The sequence below is a fragment of the Hippoglossus hippoglossus genome, chromosome 24, assembly GCF_009819705.1.
Source record: "Hippoglossus hippoglossus isolate fHipHip1 chromosome 24, fHipHip1.pri, whole genome shotgun sequence".
NCBI classification, from domain to species: domain Eukaryota; kingdom Metazoa; phylum Chordata; class Actinopteri; order Pleuronectiformes; family Pleuronectidae; genus Hippoglossus; species Hippoglossus hippoglossus.
In genome coordinates, this window is record NC_047174.1 from 6,995,984 (window position 1) to 7,010,792 (window position 14,809).

General features: G+C 43.6%; 1 protein-coding gene across 2 annotated transcripts in view; it reads left to right on the plus strand.

Moving 5' to 3' along the window:
- LOC117758241 (pleckstrin homology domain-containing family G member 1) overlaps nt 1-14,809 on the plus strand; it is a 61,131-nt gene that overhangs the window by 12,419 nt on the left and 33,903 nt on the right. Inside the window, exon 1 of one of the 2 annotated variants that reach the window (XM_034579759.1) lies at nt 7,180-7,425. The exons of the other annotated variant lie outside the window; for it this stretch is intronic. The gene's annotated coding sequence lies outside the window, so the exon portion shown is untranslated. Of the gene's footprint in view, nt 1-7,179; nt 7,426-14,809 lie in introns of those variants that run through there. 2 annotated transcript variants of the gene reach the window in all.

Here is a 14,809-nt window from a genome sequence, read left to right on the forward strand (position 1 = left end):
TCTTTGGATGATTTTGCTATTGTGTGTGACTTTGTGAGTTTGAACTCTCTTGTGTGTACGAAGGTTTGTGTGTGATTGTCAGTGCAAGAATGTCGGCCTGTGTAACAGGTGGTATCAGCTTTTGGAGTTTGTCACTTGGACCCTGAACAAAAGCTGTGGATATTTCTAAGTGTGTGTGTGTGTGTGTGTGTGTGTGTGTGTGTGTGTGTGTGTGTGTGTGTGTGTGTGTGTGTGTGTGTGTGTGTAGGCTTGTGTGAGTGTGTGTGGTCAGCTATATGGACTGGCTATTGTGCCCTTGGCCCTAAGCAGATGTGGTCTGAACAATGAGCTGGGTAAATAAAAGGAAGTGGTGTATAAATAGCCTCTTACGTCTGCATGAGTGGAGTTCGTGTGTGTGTGTGTGTGTGTGTGTGTGTGCGTGCGCGATGTGAATGAATTGTACTGTAGGAAGTTGCACTGTATAGAACACACCACAGGTGCATTTTGCTAAACTGTCCAACAGTGGTAAATTGCCACTCCTGCTCTATTCTGTATGGATTTTTTTTTTTTGTTCTGTTGCGAATTCTTCTTCACTCCAGAGCTCCACTTATAGATTGTACATCTATCCAACTTAACAGCCTTTCATAAGCACCCTGACAGGTCTTTATGAGCTGTGAAGTTCAGTTAGAAACTCGTCTCTAAATCACATCCCGGTGATAAGTGCGCAGGGCGAACAACGCTAAAAATACAGGAGCCCCCCCTCCCTCCTCCATCCAGCTCTCACCTCAGCTCTCAGTTGCATATAGACCAATGCTATACTGTACAATCTCACCAGTGCACATCACAATAATGTACGTCATCTCACATGTTTTCACTTTTGTTTTCTGCCTCATTCATTTTTGCTCACATTGCTTTTGTGCAGCAGCAGCTCCTCATGCAGGTCCATTATATTCATTGGATTCATTTTAAATTGAATGTCTGATCTATTTTAATATAAAATATGAATTGTATATTTTTTTTGTTGCTTGAATATGTGAATGAAATCATTATTTTTCTTCTCAGTCGATGTGAAGGTTTTCAGCTCAAACCATTTTCTCTCTGTCGTCCTAGATCCTGAGTTCTGTTACAGCTCCATTGGGACTCTCTCTCTCTCTCTCTCTCTCTCTCTCTCTCTCTCTCTCTCTCTCTCTCTCTCTCTCTGTGTGTGTGTGGGTTGGGGGTCTGGGTTGGGGGGGGCAGCTCAGTGTTGTCACTGAAGTCACTGATGACCTATATTAGCAGCAGCCTTCAGCTACAACATAATACAGGTGGTGAACGTAAAGAATGACAACAACAGAAAGATATATAGTTTATATAGTATATATATATATTATAACATAATAGTGCTCTTTGGTTCTGTTTGGCCTGATTATCACTGTAATGATACAGATGAGCTTTAGCTTCTAAAGCTGCACCACCGGCTCATTTTCAACTGTGTCAGCACCAAAGACTGTTGGAAAAGATGATTGACAGCTGAGACTGACTCCCGATGAGTCGAGCACGTTCATCTGTTTTCCGTTTATCCAAATGACTTTATTGGCGGTGGAGATCAGTGTTTGGATCCTCGATATTCTGGCTTCATTTGTGGATACGAGGAGGAAGTTGAGACACGTCGTCCATCTTCTCTGTGGAGTAGAAATCTCTGTGTAAGGGCGTCTGTGGGGCCCATCCTCCTCTCGGTCACATCTGGGTGTAGTTAAGATGTGTCACTAACATCTGTATTTGCTGTAAACAAGAGGTGACGGACATTTTGTAGTTTCAGAGCCATTTAACAACTTTATTTAGATGGACTATGGACATAATTCTACCCCTGGCGTCTTGTATATTACCTCATTCATCAGCTGGATCAGTTTGGGCTACTGTGTGTGTGTGTGTGTGTGTGGGTGTGGGGGGGGGGGCACCAATCAGCAGGCTTATCTACCGTGTCAGCAAGCAAATCATTGGAAAAAAAGAGAGCAGTGAAAAAACAGCCATGCAACTATGAAAAAAAACTGCTATTCTAGTGTAAAATGAAATAGTTTTATGGAGATTTATTTTGTAGATTAGGGTTGAGAATTTACCTGATTTGTTTAATGGTTATTATATGTGTCATATATTGTATTCTGCTCCTTAATTCAGATCTGGAACTATATAATGTTGCGAACATTACATGCATTTAAAGTGAGTGATGTTTAGCATTAGCGGAGTGATAGGATTCCAGATGTGATGTGCCTTTTTTGGTTGTGAGGCCTTCAGGTGTGCCATGTGATTGGATTCAGGTTTAAACATGTCAGGAGTTACAAGGACAAATCTGTCCCCATTCTCTTGATCTACCCATAGCCCCAAAGTAAGTTATGGCTAAAGCTAGGGGTGGTGATCCTGGAAAACCAAGCAAGAGCAGGCTAAACATTCAAAAAAAAAATGCTAACGACACATCCCACCCACTTTCATTGGCCCTCTCGTTACTATGCCCCCAAAACACATCCACGCACACTGTCAACTGACGACTGCTAGAAGCCGACATTTCCGTGACTCGCCCGCTAACTTCTGGCTATCGTCCCTGCTTCAGCGGTGTTTGCCTCTTTGGCTGATGTACCAATCTTCAGCCAATCATTTCATTTGATCCAAGGCTAGAAGGAAAACTCTCCACTAAAACCTGATGTGAATATGAGTCTGCAGTTGAATCTCTCTGTACACAAACCAGACTTCATCTGTAAAACATTGACTTTAAAGGAACCTATGTGCAGATACTCTAACGTCCGTATGTGCCAGCACTAAAACAAGCATGTTTCCAATTGTTGCCGCCCCACATAACGTCCCTTTGTAATTTTGAGTCATTAATAAAATGCATTCACCACAAAAACTTCAAAGTGAGCCGGTAAAAAAGCAGCGGAACAACAACATTCGCTTCAGTTTATACGGGATAGGGCAAATCTAATGCGAGCGGCACCTGCTTGGAAAGACCCGATTGCTTTTGAAGTTTGTAATCAGCATAATCTTCCATCGTCTTGGGTTTCAAATGCCACATTCTCGACGTAGTGTGTGCGTACAGCTTTTCTTCAAGTACAGGTTTTTAGTATGCAAATGTCGGCTGCTCTGAACGCAGGAGTATAAGGCTGACGTGTTCACAAAGTTCAGAGTGGAGCTCCCCCCAGAGGGACTTATATGATCGCTGTGGGTTTTTCTGGCTGTTTTGAATGGCTCAATGCAGATCGACAAAGCCTCGGTTTAGAGCTTATTCCTAATTTTGGGCTTACTGGTTACAAAACCCACTATTTACTTTATTATAGTGAAGGGGGGGGCGGCGGAGGGAGGGATGGGAAGAAAGAGAGACATGATTGAAGGAAAGTGAAAGTGGAGAAAAGAGTGAGGGGGAAAAAGTGAAAGAAAGAGATTGGAAAAGGGCAAAATAGGAGGAAGCATTACGAGGAGACAGACGGCTGACGCTCAGGGGGACGACGGGGGGAGAGGAGCGATTTTCTTTTGGTACTGTAAATAATAGCCCCTGCTTGAGTTGGACGGCTTTCACGGCTCCTTTTGTGCAAAGTGACATCTTAGGTTCCCCAAAGAGAGGAGAGGGCCGGAGAGAGCTCGGCTTCCAGGGTTTTCACTGGCATGGGAAAGGCTGAGCATTAGCCCGATATGAATATGAGGGAAAATAAAGCCTCCGCAGGTCAAAGGGAACCTGCCAACACGCACTCCCGGCCCTTTATCCCGCTCAGACCCGCAAACGCAGACACGCAGACGTACGCGCACACACATCAGCACTTCCCCATCAACTGTAGTCAGCTCTCGTCTGTGCTGCTTCATCTTAATCTGAGCAGTAATGTGTTCTGGCTCGTACTTCTGACCAGACCGGCCCAGTGGTTGAGCTGTGGCCTCGTCTCTGTTTCTAACTATAATGCAAAGCTTTTAATCTTAATGCCAAACACATGCACTCGCTAAGACGTCCCATTCATATTTATAGCAGTTGGAGTATCAGTTACACTTTTCAAAACCACACCGAGAAATATTATTTAAATTGTGTGTGTTTCATGGAGCAGTGGAGGCTTCATTCAATAAGTCACGTTCATGCTGTTTTTTTTTCCAAACTGTCTACTTACTGTCGCTCCCTCCAATATCTTGAATGTTTTTAGTTTACATTTTTATCGTCAAAAAGCTAAATATTACATTTTCTTCCTAATCCACATTTGTTTTTACTGTTTGACACTTTACTTCCTTTAATATCTCACCAAAACTGGAGTTGGTCGGGTGAGCGGCTGTTGAGAAAATCTAAAATACAGTCCGACAGAGATTCCTCCATTTTTAGTCAGATAAACAAACAAATGAGTTGCTCTCATTAACATTTCCTGCCCTGTCAATTAGATGACCACAGGAAACTCGTGGATGGTGGAGATAAAAGTGTAATTTTTCGGTGACGCTGATGTGACAAGGCCGTCACATGAGCGTGATTCACCTGCTCGGTGAGGTCACTTCCCGTTTGGCCGCTTCATCTGTAAACAAGTGACTGAAGAGAGGCAGGAAATGGCGGTAGGAGAACAGGAGCAGGGAGGGGTTCCTGTTGATAGGTGGGGACGTCCAGAGTGATTCCACTTTTATTCAGTCATTTCTACTTTGCTGCAGGATGACAACATCTGTCCATCGGCACTGGAGTGATCCCTTAATATCCACACGGCGCTGCAGCCAAAAATATGTTGACCTCTTTCCTTTTTCCATTTGCATGAAGCTGTTCTATTCAGATTTTCAGGCTTTTGTGGACGGTCAGCTTTTGTTTATTTGCAGTAGGATATGACTGGTTTCCTCTTAATGAGCACTCAGTTGAAAGTAGCTTATGACATCAAAGCAGCTTGGATTTCACCTCTTGCTCTTAGCGTTTCGTAAGAATCCTTCATTATCAATTTTCAAACAATTTTATCAATTAGCTGATGAATAGTCTGGTCAGAATGGTTAAAAGGCCTGATATGATTTTCAAAATAGTCCATCTGTCCCATTCTTGTGAACACGATATCTCAAGAATGCCTTAAGGGTATTTCCTCAGATTTAGGACAAGATCTAGTTTGACTCAGGGATGAACTGATTCGATTTTGGTGCTCAAAGGTCAAGGTCACTGTGACATCCTAAAACACATGGTGTTGCCTTGTGAATGCAAAATATTAGGAACATCTCCAGGGAATCCTTTCAAATTTGGTGCAAATGTTCTCTTAGACTCCAGGTTTAACTGAGTAGATTTGTGTGGCTAAAGCTCAAAGTTTAAGATAATGGTGCGCTCACAAAACATGTCTCTGAGAACATGATATCGCAAGTCTGCCTTTGTGGATTTACTTCCTATTTTGGGCAGTTGTCACTTGGATTCAAAACTTAATTGATTCAATTTTATTGGTCAAAGGTTAAAGGTCATGGTGACCTCATATTGTTGTAAATGCAATATGTCAGCAGCACCTGGAGGGATTGAATTTGCACTGGATGGTGAACGCAGGGTGGCAACTCTAGTTTAATTGGACCAACAAATAAAAATCAAGTAGGCAAAGCAGCAAATCTTTACATTTGGGATGTGGGAACTTCTGTTTAAGTTGTAGATGCAATTGTATGCAAATCTGAAAAAACAAACAAACCTTAATTTGACCTCAAATAGGTCTCATGTTACCTCTGATGGTTTCTTCATTGTGTCCAGAGCTCTAAGTCTTTTTCTAAATGCTCTCCAGCTGTTGTTTATAGCTTTACTATGTGTCAGTAGAGTGTAGAATCATAATCAACTAGATATAAGGTAAGTCATAACCGTTTATCAGATTTGAGATATCTCAAACAATCAAAGGAAAGCATTGAAAAGTCTGTGTTTGAAAAGCTACCTGACACCATCGTAACCCGCAGCAGAATGAAAGCGTTGATAAGAATGACCAGTTGACGGTAGGTTATCAGCTTGTTTTTCCTCAGTGCTATCGACTGTTATTGTCCCTGCATGTTTTAAATTGCAAGGCGTGGTGTTGGGTTTCAAAGGCTCGCCATGGTTGTTTGTGGCTTTATCCAGGTTAAGATAATAGCAGCCGCTTACTGACCCACATCAGCCTTGTTTGTATGGTCACTGGTCACCGCTACAGTAGGTCAAACACACCGGGAGTTTAAAACAAGTTCCTCCCCTTGATTTCAAGAAAAACCCGGTCACTTCTTCTGAGTTAAGTGTGTTTGAGTCGGTTGCTTATCAAAGGTCAATGTTTGCTTCCATCCACCATCGCTGCAACACCACGTGCTGCGTCGTTTTCCCTGGAAAAGAAACTTAAAAAGCGATAAAAGCGTGGAAGCGAGAAAGTGTGTGAGCACCGGCCAGATCCAGGAGCTGCTTTATCAATCCCAGGAAGCCTTGCTACCAGGAGGCAGGAACAACAGGCCGCTGGCTCCGAGAGAGGGGACTTTCCTCCATCCTGCTCTGCTCGGATGCGGAACAATGACCTTATTACTCACACACACACAGTGGCCACTGGCTTGGATGTTTTCTGTGTGTGCTCATACCGACTGGCTCACAGCAGGTTGCACTTTGAGCTCGGGGCTCCGTGATCTCTGATCTTTACGGGGTAGTCTAACCTTTCAGCCCCGACTCCGACCTCTTGCATCCAAAACGCTTTGATATTGGAAGTGACACTGGGGATGAAGAGCAGAGGACGGGCAGAAAAACTAACGCTGAACACAATGTGACCCACTTTGCAAAGGTTTGTTATTTAGAAGGGAGTTATACGAGACTACTCGTCCTTTCTCTGCCCTATTTTCCTCACCTCCTCTGCATCGGCTTGTCTCTCTCTCCGTCTCACCCACCCACACCCGTCTCCTGCCAATCACCACACCTCAACATATCGCTCGCCGTCGCTCCCCTTCTCCTCTGTCTCTCACAGTTTCAGTGACAGCTCGTCTTGTTTTTTTATCCCGTGTAATTTCTGTGACTTGTGTCGCCTGCAGTGCTGGCCGCTCTCCAGTTCTCGCGGCGACCCCACACCGCACAGTGAGAGAGGAGAAGGGAGAGAGCGAGGGCCGCGGGTTTGGAAAGAGAGAGAGAGAGAGAGACTAGTCTTGCAGCAGTAATTGGTCAGGAAGTGGGCTGCTTGGATGTGCGAGCTCCTCTCTCCCCGTCCCCCCTCCCCTCCCAGTGGGCAGTCAGTTCCGTTGCGTTTTTTTGCTTCCATCTGTTCCCCTCTCTCTCTCTCTCTCTTCCTCTTTTTGCTCAGTGTCTCTCTTTCTCTCTGAACTGACCTCATACTGTAGAGGTGTGGACCGCGGACCGGGCTGCCCTGACACGAGCCCTCCTTCCCTCTGCGGGTCGGTCAGCATTTTTCTCAGCCTGTGTGAAACTTAACTAATGCCTGGACATGGATGTAACCTGTGAAAGGATACTGGGACACAAGCAGCAGAGGAAAGGATAATGGTGGGAATGGTCTTTCTCAGGTGAGTGGCAGGCTGTCATCGTCTTTGTGCAAACTGGTTTAATTCACTGTAAATGATTGTGACTTCACAGCAGTAAAGTTTTGTTTTCCCTCTGGAAAAGCACAGCTCTTTCTTTCATGATAATTGCAGCTGTATTGAAGGCCTGACCTCCAACTTCTCAGCCCAGAGTTTTTATTTAGTGCGACTCTAATGGCACCTTTGCCCACTTGTCTGATTAGACACCAGGACAGACTGCTGGTTTCAGACCAGTTTCTTTATGCTTGGGGCTGATGACCACTAGGTTTTTGGTGATGCTGTTTGCATGTGTGTGTTTCTCCTCCATAGGACAATTGACATGACATCTAAAGACTTTTGTTCAGTCTTATCTTTTGAAAGTCTGTAAGTAGCTGTCGAGGATCTGGTTAACCTGATTTCGCAGTGATTCCAGAACAGCTTTAACAAAATGAAATATTATTTGAGAATCATAGAGCTTCCATAGCAGTAACAGAAAAAAGAGAATTTGAGACAATAGAAACTAATTTGTAAGTTGTTAATGGTTTTTATTCGCCTGACATTCGTACCTAAGGGTCTGTGTGTGTGTGTGTGTGTGTGTGTGTGTGTGTGTGTGTGTGTGTGTGTGTGTGTGTGTGTGTGTGTGTGTGTGTGTGTGTGTGTGTGTGTGTGTGTGTGTCTTGTGATCTCCTCTGTGGTGTGTCCTCATTCTGGGAGCCCTAACTGGAGCGCCCAGCTTCCGAGGGACACAGATTTAACGACAGATTGAGATTCACTTGTTTTTCTTGTTGTCATGTGACACTTTTAATCATTAAGATTTCATTAAGGTTTACTCTATATTTATTGATCTGTGCTCATGGAAGCTTGTACTCTGTGGTTCAAAGTCAGACTGTCTTGGATCAGATGACCTGATTAAACATCTGCAGAAGTCACTTTCCATAACATTTGTATCATGTATGAGATGGATACTATTACACAGTAATAAGCTCATTGGTAAAGAAGTGTTGACGATGAATAGTCTTCATAAACATAAGTTATAAGTGACCCGACTGCTCTTATCCATTCTTAAAAAGTGTTTAGTATTTAGCATTATTAATAATAATATTATTATCATGTACTTACTTACTTACTACGTAGCAGAACTAGAAGAGAGCGCATCCCTCCGCCAAGGCTGATTGACCAATTAATCACTATATTGCATATACAGGATGCATAAACATATACAAAAAAATTCCGCAAACTGCTTTCAGTTTCACTTGTTCATAGATATATGAAAAACACATATTCCTGATCATTTTCATAAAGATTTCTGCAACATTTGTTGTTGAAATAAAGAAAATGTCAAAAAACATCTTGCAATGTTAAGAAAATGTTCCCTGATCCCAATCTGCACCAAAAGTGTATTGGATTCTTCGCTGACCCGTACCACATCCATTCATGAAGTGATTTGGGTCAATGGTAATCTGTGTTGTAGATTTTGCGTAATGCTGCTACCTATCAGACAAATTAAACAGCATTAACCATATTTCATAGATCTATAAATTATGGTATGAGTGCTTTATTGATATTATTTCTTTTCTTATGGGTCACATGTTTCCCTAATGGAAGAAAAGTCCCTGTGTCTCCACTCTGCTGGTCTCCTTTCCTGGAGCGGGACCCTCGTCCTGCATTTTAATCTGAGGCCAAACACAGCTTCCTCCATATATCCGCCACACATGCTCATGTACTCACTCAACACACAGTAACTTTTCTCACACACACACACACACACTTTTCTCTTTTTGGTCTCATCTAACTAGTACACAAGAATAATACAGTAGGTTATATCGATTGATGTAGTGTTAGTGTATAAATGCATGTCCTACAATCACAGCTATTGCTATTCAGTTATTGGAAATGAAAGTATTTCCTTTACACCACCTGTTTTCCTTCGTCTTCGCCCCCTCTCTCTCCATTTCCTCCTCCTGCTGATCAGCTCCTTTTCTTTATCTTCATATGTCAATACAAACACCAACTCGCTGCGTAGCTGAATACTGACATTAGCTCCTATCGTAAATACTTTTCATGGCCGCGGTGCCACCCTGCTCTATCATTAGCAGCGGCTGTCGCTGCTGACCTTGCTGTTAGCAGCTGTAGTTATTTCTGTGTCGCTGTTGTTGTTTAGTCTGCTGGAATGGCGAAGACGCTCCTTGTTTTCCTGGACGCTCCCCCTGGTTCCCTGGATGAATTGGGCCAATTTTGAGGGATTCCTTGCTCTTATATAAGATCTCACTGGTGCTTCAGTAAAACTGCTGGCCAGCGGGAGTCAGAAATTCCTGGACTTGTCCTGGCGCTGTGAGCAGACCGCTGTGGCCTGAGGGAATACAATCCAGGAATCTGTAAACCTTGTCTGGGAAAAGGAAAATCAATACGGGAAATTACAGAGTTGATCAGTAACGTAGATTTTACTTGGCAGTTTCTTCTTGGTTGTTATTGGCCAGAGATCTTTTGGCCCGTTCAGGCCTTAACATCCGTCCTGTGAGATCAGATCACAAGAGGATGGTCTTAAGAACGTCAGTTCACACCAGTCTCCGGTGACCACTTGTGATCAGATCTGTCTTTCCTGCTGTATATGCAAATAAACATGTATGTCATTTCTATTCACTGAGACCAAATTATGTTGTTTTTAGTCAGTCTGAGTATACAGATGTGTTCGCTGGCAGAAGTGTCACTAAAGAGATGGAATTAACCCCTTGCACCCCACAGACTTGCAAGTGGGTCCGTGATTACAAGCTCACACTGTTCAACCAAAAGTTTCAGGCTATCTTTACATAGCCTGGTTCTCTACTTCTGAACAGGCCTTATTCATAGAGGGAAAATGTAGTGGGAAAAGTGTCTGAGTCAACCAATGACTGTGACAATGAACCAGGAGCAGCTACATGGAATTTAAGCCAAAATTACCTTTTCTACACACGTGCTTTTCCGACATGTCCAGTAAATAGACCTATCCCTTCTCTCAGTTTAGTATGACCGTGTTTGTTGAAGGCCCAACACCAGACACTGACTAAGTTTAAAGCAATATTCCAACTTATTCAGGCTAAGACATTATAGCCATTTTCAACACAAACTCTCTAGACATCTTTTTCTGTGTCTTCCTCGTGTATGACACAGCTTTTTCCCCTTGGATATTTGTTTTCTTTTTATTTCTTTCATTTTTGAGTCTATTGGTGTCTGTGTAAAGTCACTGTTGATATCATCTTAGCATACCAATGGGGGATGTATACCTCTTGTCTTAATATTTTGCTCGCAACATCTTAAAGCTTCAATGACAAGCTGGAATAACTTGATATAGATCTGATACTGTCAGACAGCGAGGATGGATTTGTCTAACGTTAAAGTTACTGAAAGGGGGAAAAGGGACAGTTAAGAGTTTAATAAAGAGCTCAGGCGGCAAGAAGAAAAGCTTTTAAAGTTGGTGACACTTCAAGAGTCCGTGTGAGGGGAAAAAGAAAGAGAGCGTGTCCGCAGATGATCCATCTCGCCATCGACAAAGAGAGACAGGGTCACAGAGGGAGGGGGAAACTGTATATGAATGACCCCTCCACCCACAAACTCTTGTCATTAGTCACAGTCTCTTTCAGCCTCTGAATGTATTTCTCTCTGTATTCTCTCGGCGTATTGTCATGTGCCTTAGACGTTACCACAGAAACACACAGGCCTCGCTTCAAACTGCGGACAGCTGAGAAAATGAAGAAGCTGTCAGGCTGTCTGGAGCTGGAGAGTGGACGCCACACACACACACACACACACACACACACACACACACACACACACACACACACACACACACACACACGGTCCACTCCAATAACTACAATCAAATTAGTTCTCCACATGCTAAAGCGATTGTGGACAGGTTTTATTTCTGATTTTACACACACACACACACTAAAGGATTTTCAAGAGGCTGCAGTGTTTTAAGTTGGTGTTTACAATCCTGTTGGAAAACAAATGATGGTGTGTGTGTGTGTGTGTGTGTGTGTGTGTGTGTGTGTGTGTGTGTGTGCACGCATCAGTAAAAGTTGAATAGAGTGTGTATGAACCCTTTGCCCTGCCTCTGTGTTTGCGCCGCCTGAGTGTTATGAGGAATGGAGTGAGTGGTTTATTGACAATAAGCATTTTCTTCCCTCTCTCCATCCTTCTTTCCCTCTCTCTCTCTCTCTCTCTCTCTCTCTCTCTCTCTCTCTCTCTCTCTCTCTCTTTCCACATGCCGCTCGGCCTTAGAGATGAATGCCCCGCTGTCGTCATAGTGACCACCACAGCACTGCGGGCCCCGGTCATCTTGGCAACCCTGCAAACTCTCAAACCATCAATTCTGACTCCGCTTCTGCATGAAGAGAACTGGAGCCAGGGATTGCCTCTGTGCTGGATGTTTAACTCTCGTTGTAGCTCGTTGCTGTTGAAAAGGAGGGGACGTCTGTTGGGTAATCTCTTTGAGCGGAGAGGGGTGACATGGGAAATGACACTGGAGCAGAGCCGAGCGAGGGCGGTGGTGTGGAGAGGGAGTTAGGTGTGGAGTGTTGGCTGCACGGAGTTGAAAAAAAGTATTGACGTCATTTTTTTTTACTTGACTGCAAATAGGGAAATTATCGTTTGATTCATCATAGTCCTTTGACAGAAACGTGTGTCGACTAGATTGGTACTCACAATTTAGTAGAACATTTGGGAAGAAGCATACTGAAAAAAGTAAAGGTAGAGAACTCCTGACTTTGAATCCTTGGTTTGAGTCAAGCTCCATACTCCCCAGTTGTTAACATGGGTTTTCTGGTATAAATGTAAAGAAAAAGTGCTTTTAATATGAAACTAGACGGTCGCTCGGAAAGTTCATATCTCCACCAAGGCTACAGCCCTATCTCATAAAAAAGATTATTTTCCCGTTAATCTGGATCTGCTCCAAAATTTAAAGGTTATTTTTTCCCACCACTCCACAAAAAATATCATAGAATTTTGTGAATTTTAATATTGTAGAATCAGAAAAACAAAAACAGATGAGAACATTAGGCTCCTAACTAAGCTAACTATAGAGAGATTAGCATAGAGATTAAATACAACACTCGCCAAAATGGCTCCTGCCTCCCCCTGACCCTCGAAGGATTAGCGGTGTAGCTAATGGATGGAGGGAAGAGCATAAATGTAGAAGCAACATTTTGTGGTTTAAGAAGTAATCCTGTATATAATTTTTCTGACAGCAAAACAGTGCAGTCTCTATGCTAAGCTCAGCTAACGTTGGCCAGAGACGGTATAAGAGAGAGGAAAATGGATTGAAAGAAAACCCGGGGACGTTGCCAAGATGGCTGCCGAGTGGCGAGACTTGCCTTGGTGGACTTTGTCTTGGATCAAGCTGCATATTGAGTTTACACGAGAGCGGTTATCGATCTTCTCATCTAACATCCAGTCTTGGCAGGAGAGTAAAGGAGCGTATTTCATAAACTGCCTGCTGTTTTCTCTGTTTCATGTATCTATGCGGGACAAACTCGAATTTGACTATTTTCTGGTTTTAGAGTTGGACAAAACAAGTTGTGTGAAGATGACACCTCGGGCTCATCAACAAATAATTCAACAGTGCAAATGATCATCTCTGTAGCACACACCACAGGCTGCTGGAAGCCTCTTTTTCTGGATGTTTCAGACAGTCTGCTTGAGGTTTCTTTCACTGGATCAAAACCACAGACAAAACATTGAGGTAATCTTTGATTTTTATCAATAACCTCAGTCTTCCTGTCTCCCCTTTAATCCCTCTTTTAAAGCAGCGTGTCTGCATGTGTTGCAGCTCATACAGTGATTGTAATATGCTGTAAAAGAAGTGTTGTGGATGTCGTGCGGGGAGCCGAGTGGAGGCTGTCGGAGCAGGGTTCATCAGATAAGCCAGACTGCCGCTGTAGGTTTCTGTCATCAACAGGTCGTGCTTGGCTGAACCGAGGAGTTTAGACGCTGCCTCTGTGTTTGCCAAACTAAAGGTGTTCATTGTTGTGTGTGCGACAGAGAGGTTCTGGTGGCGGGGGGGTGTACAGTGATTAGATTCGGACAGGAGGTTTGGAGGTTTAGGGGCGTCGTGGGTCAGCGGACCCTCAGACCATTAGAGAGAGGGGTCATGCTTCTCGGGATCTGGTCTGCGTGTGCTTGTGTGAGGGTGTAGTCCAGGGGGTCTCTGTTTTTGTAGTGCTGAGGAGAAGGGGGTGGTGTGAGCAGGACCCCATGCTGATGGGACCAGTCCCTGTCTTTAAAGGGGGACGACAAATAGTCAACACATTGGCTTTAGTGTGTGAGACTTAGGGTCTATTGTCTCTCGTGTGTCCTCCTTATGGGACACATGGCCTGTCCTGAGTTATGACTTATAGACCCAGGAGCAGCAGTTTCTGACCTGACAAAGTTTAAGTGTTTGCTTTCCCAAACTTCCCTCAAGTCTTTGTTTATCTACTGGTGAATTATTTGATCATTTTTAAGGGTTTAAAAAGAAGTTAAAACTAAAGACTTTGGTTGAAATGGTCACAACTAGTACACAAATACAGGTGGTGATGAGGGAAGACAAACTACAGACTAATCAGAACTAAGTGTGTCTGTGATTTAATATTTTCTGCTGTCTTTTATTCCGCCAAAGCTCTTTTTCGGCTTTCTGTGTTTAAGTCATATTAAATGGATGTTCTAGCAATTCAGCATCGCGTTTTCGGAAAGTTGCTTAACTTACAAGGGACATATTAAAAAGTAGACGAGTGCTCAGGACAGTGCAAACCTCTCCACGGCCGTTAATCTAACTGTATTCTCTCATCCTGCCCACATGACAAGATATGACTTGACTTTGACTCAGTAGTATGAGTCAGTAGAGCACAAACCTCCGCCAACAGTCCCCTTGATAACAATCAAGCTGCACCAAGTTTCACACACTTTCAGACGATTTTAATCAAGATCAATGAATTGTCCCTTAGGAAAGCATGAATATGTCAAAAACGTCCCTACAATTATCATAATACAACTCTATAGCATCTTTAACTGGAGCCCATAACCCACACCCCCAAGTTAGGCATAACAAGTTCTGACATATTTTGCGTTGGCACCAGTAATAAAACATTTGAACAATCAGCCTAACAAGTGGTTGCAAACCCCAAAAATCAGGACCCCCTGTCGTAAAGAGTGGATCTCATCTCTGCCCATTTTCTCTGATGTTCATCTTGACTCTGGTTGAGAATTGCTCGGTCCCCCCCTAACGCTCCCACTGCAGACAGTTGTGTACACGCTCGTTTTGTCCAGCCTCTCTCTGATGTGGGACACAATGAGCGGTGCAGTGTCTCGCACTGAACGAGGAGCTTTTGTTTGAGCTGGCTCCCGGCCTATTGATCAGCCGTAACCCCCTACACAC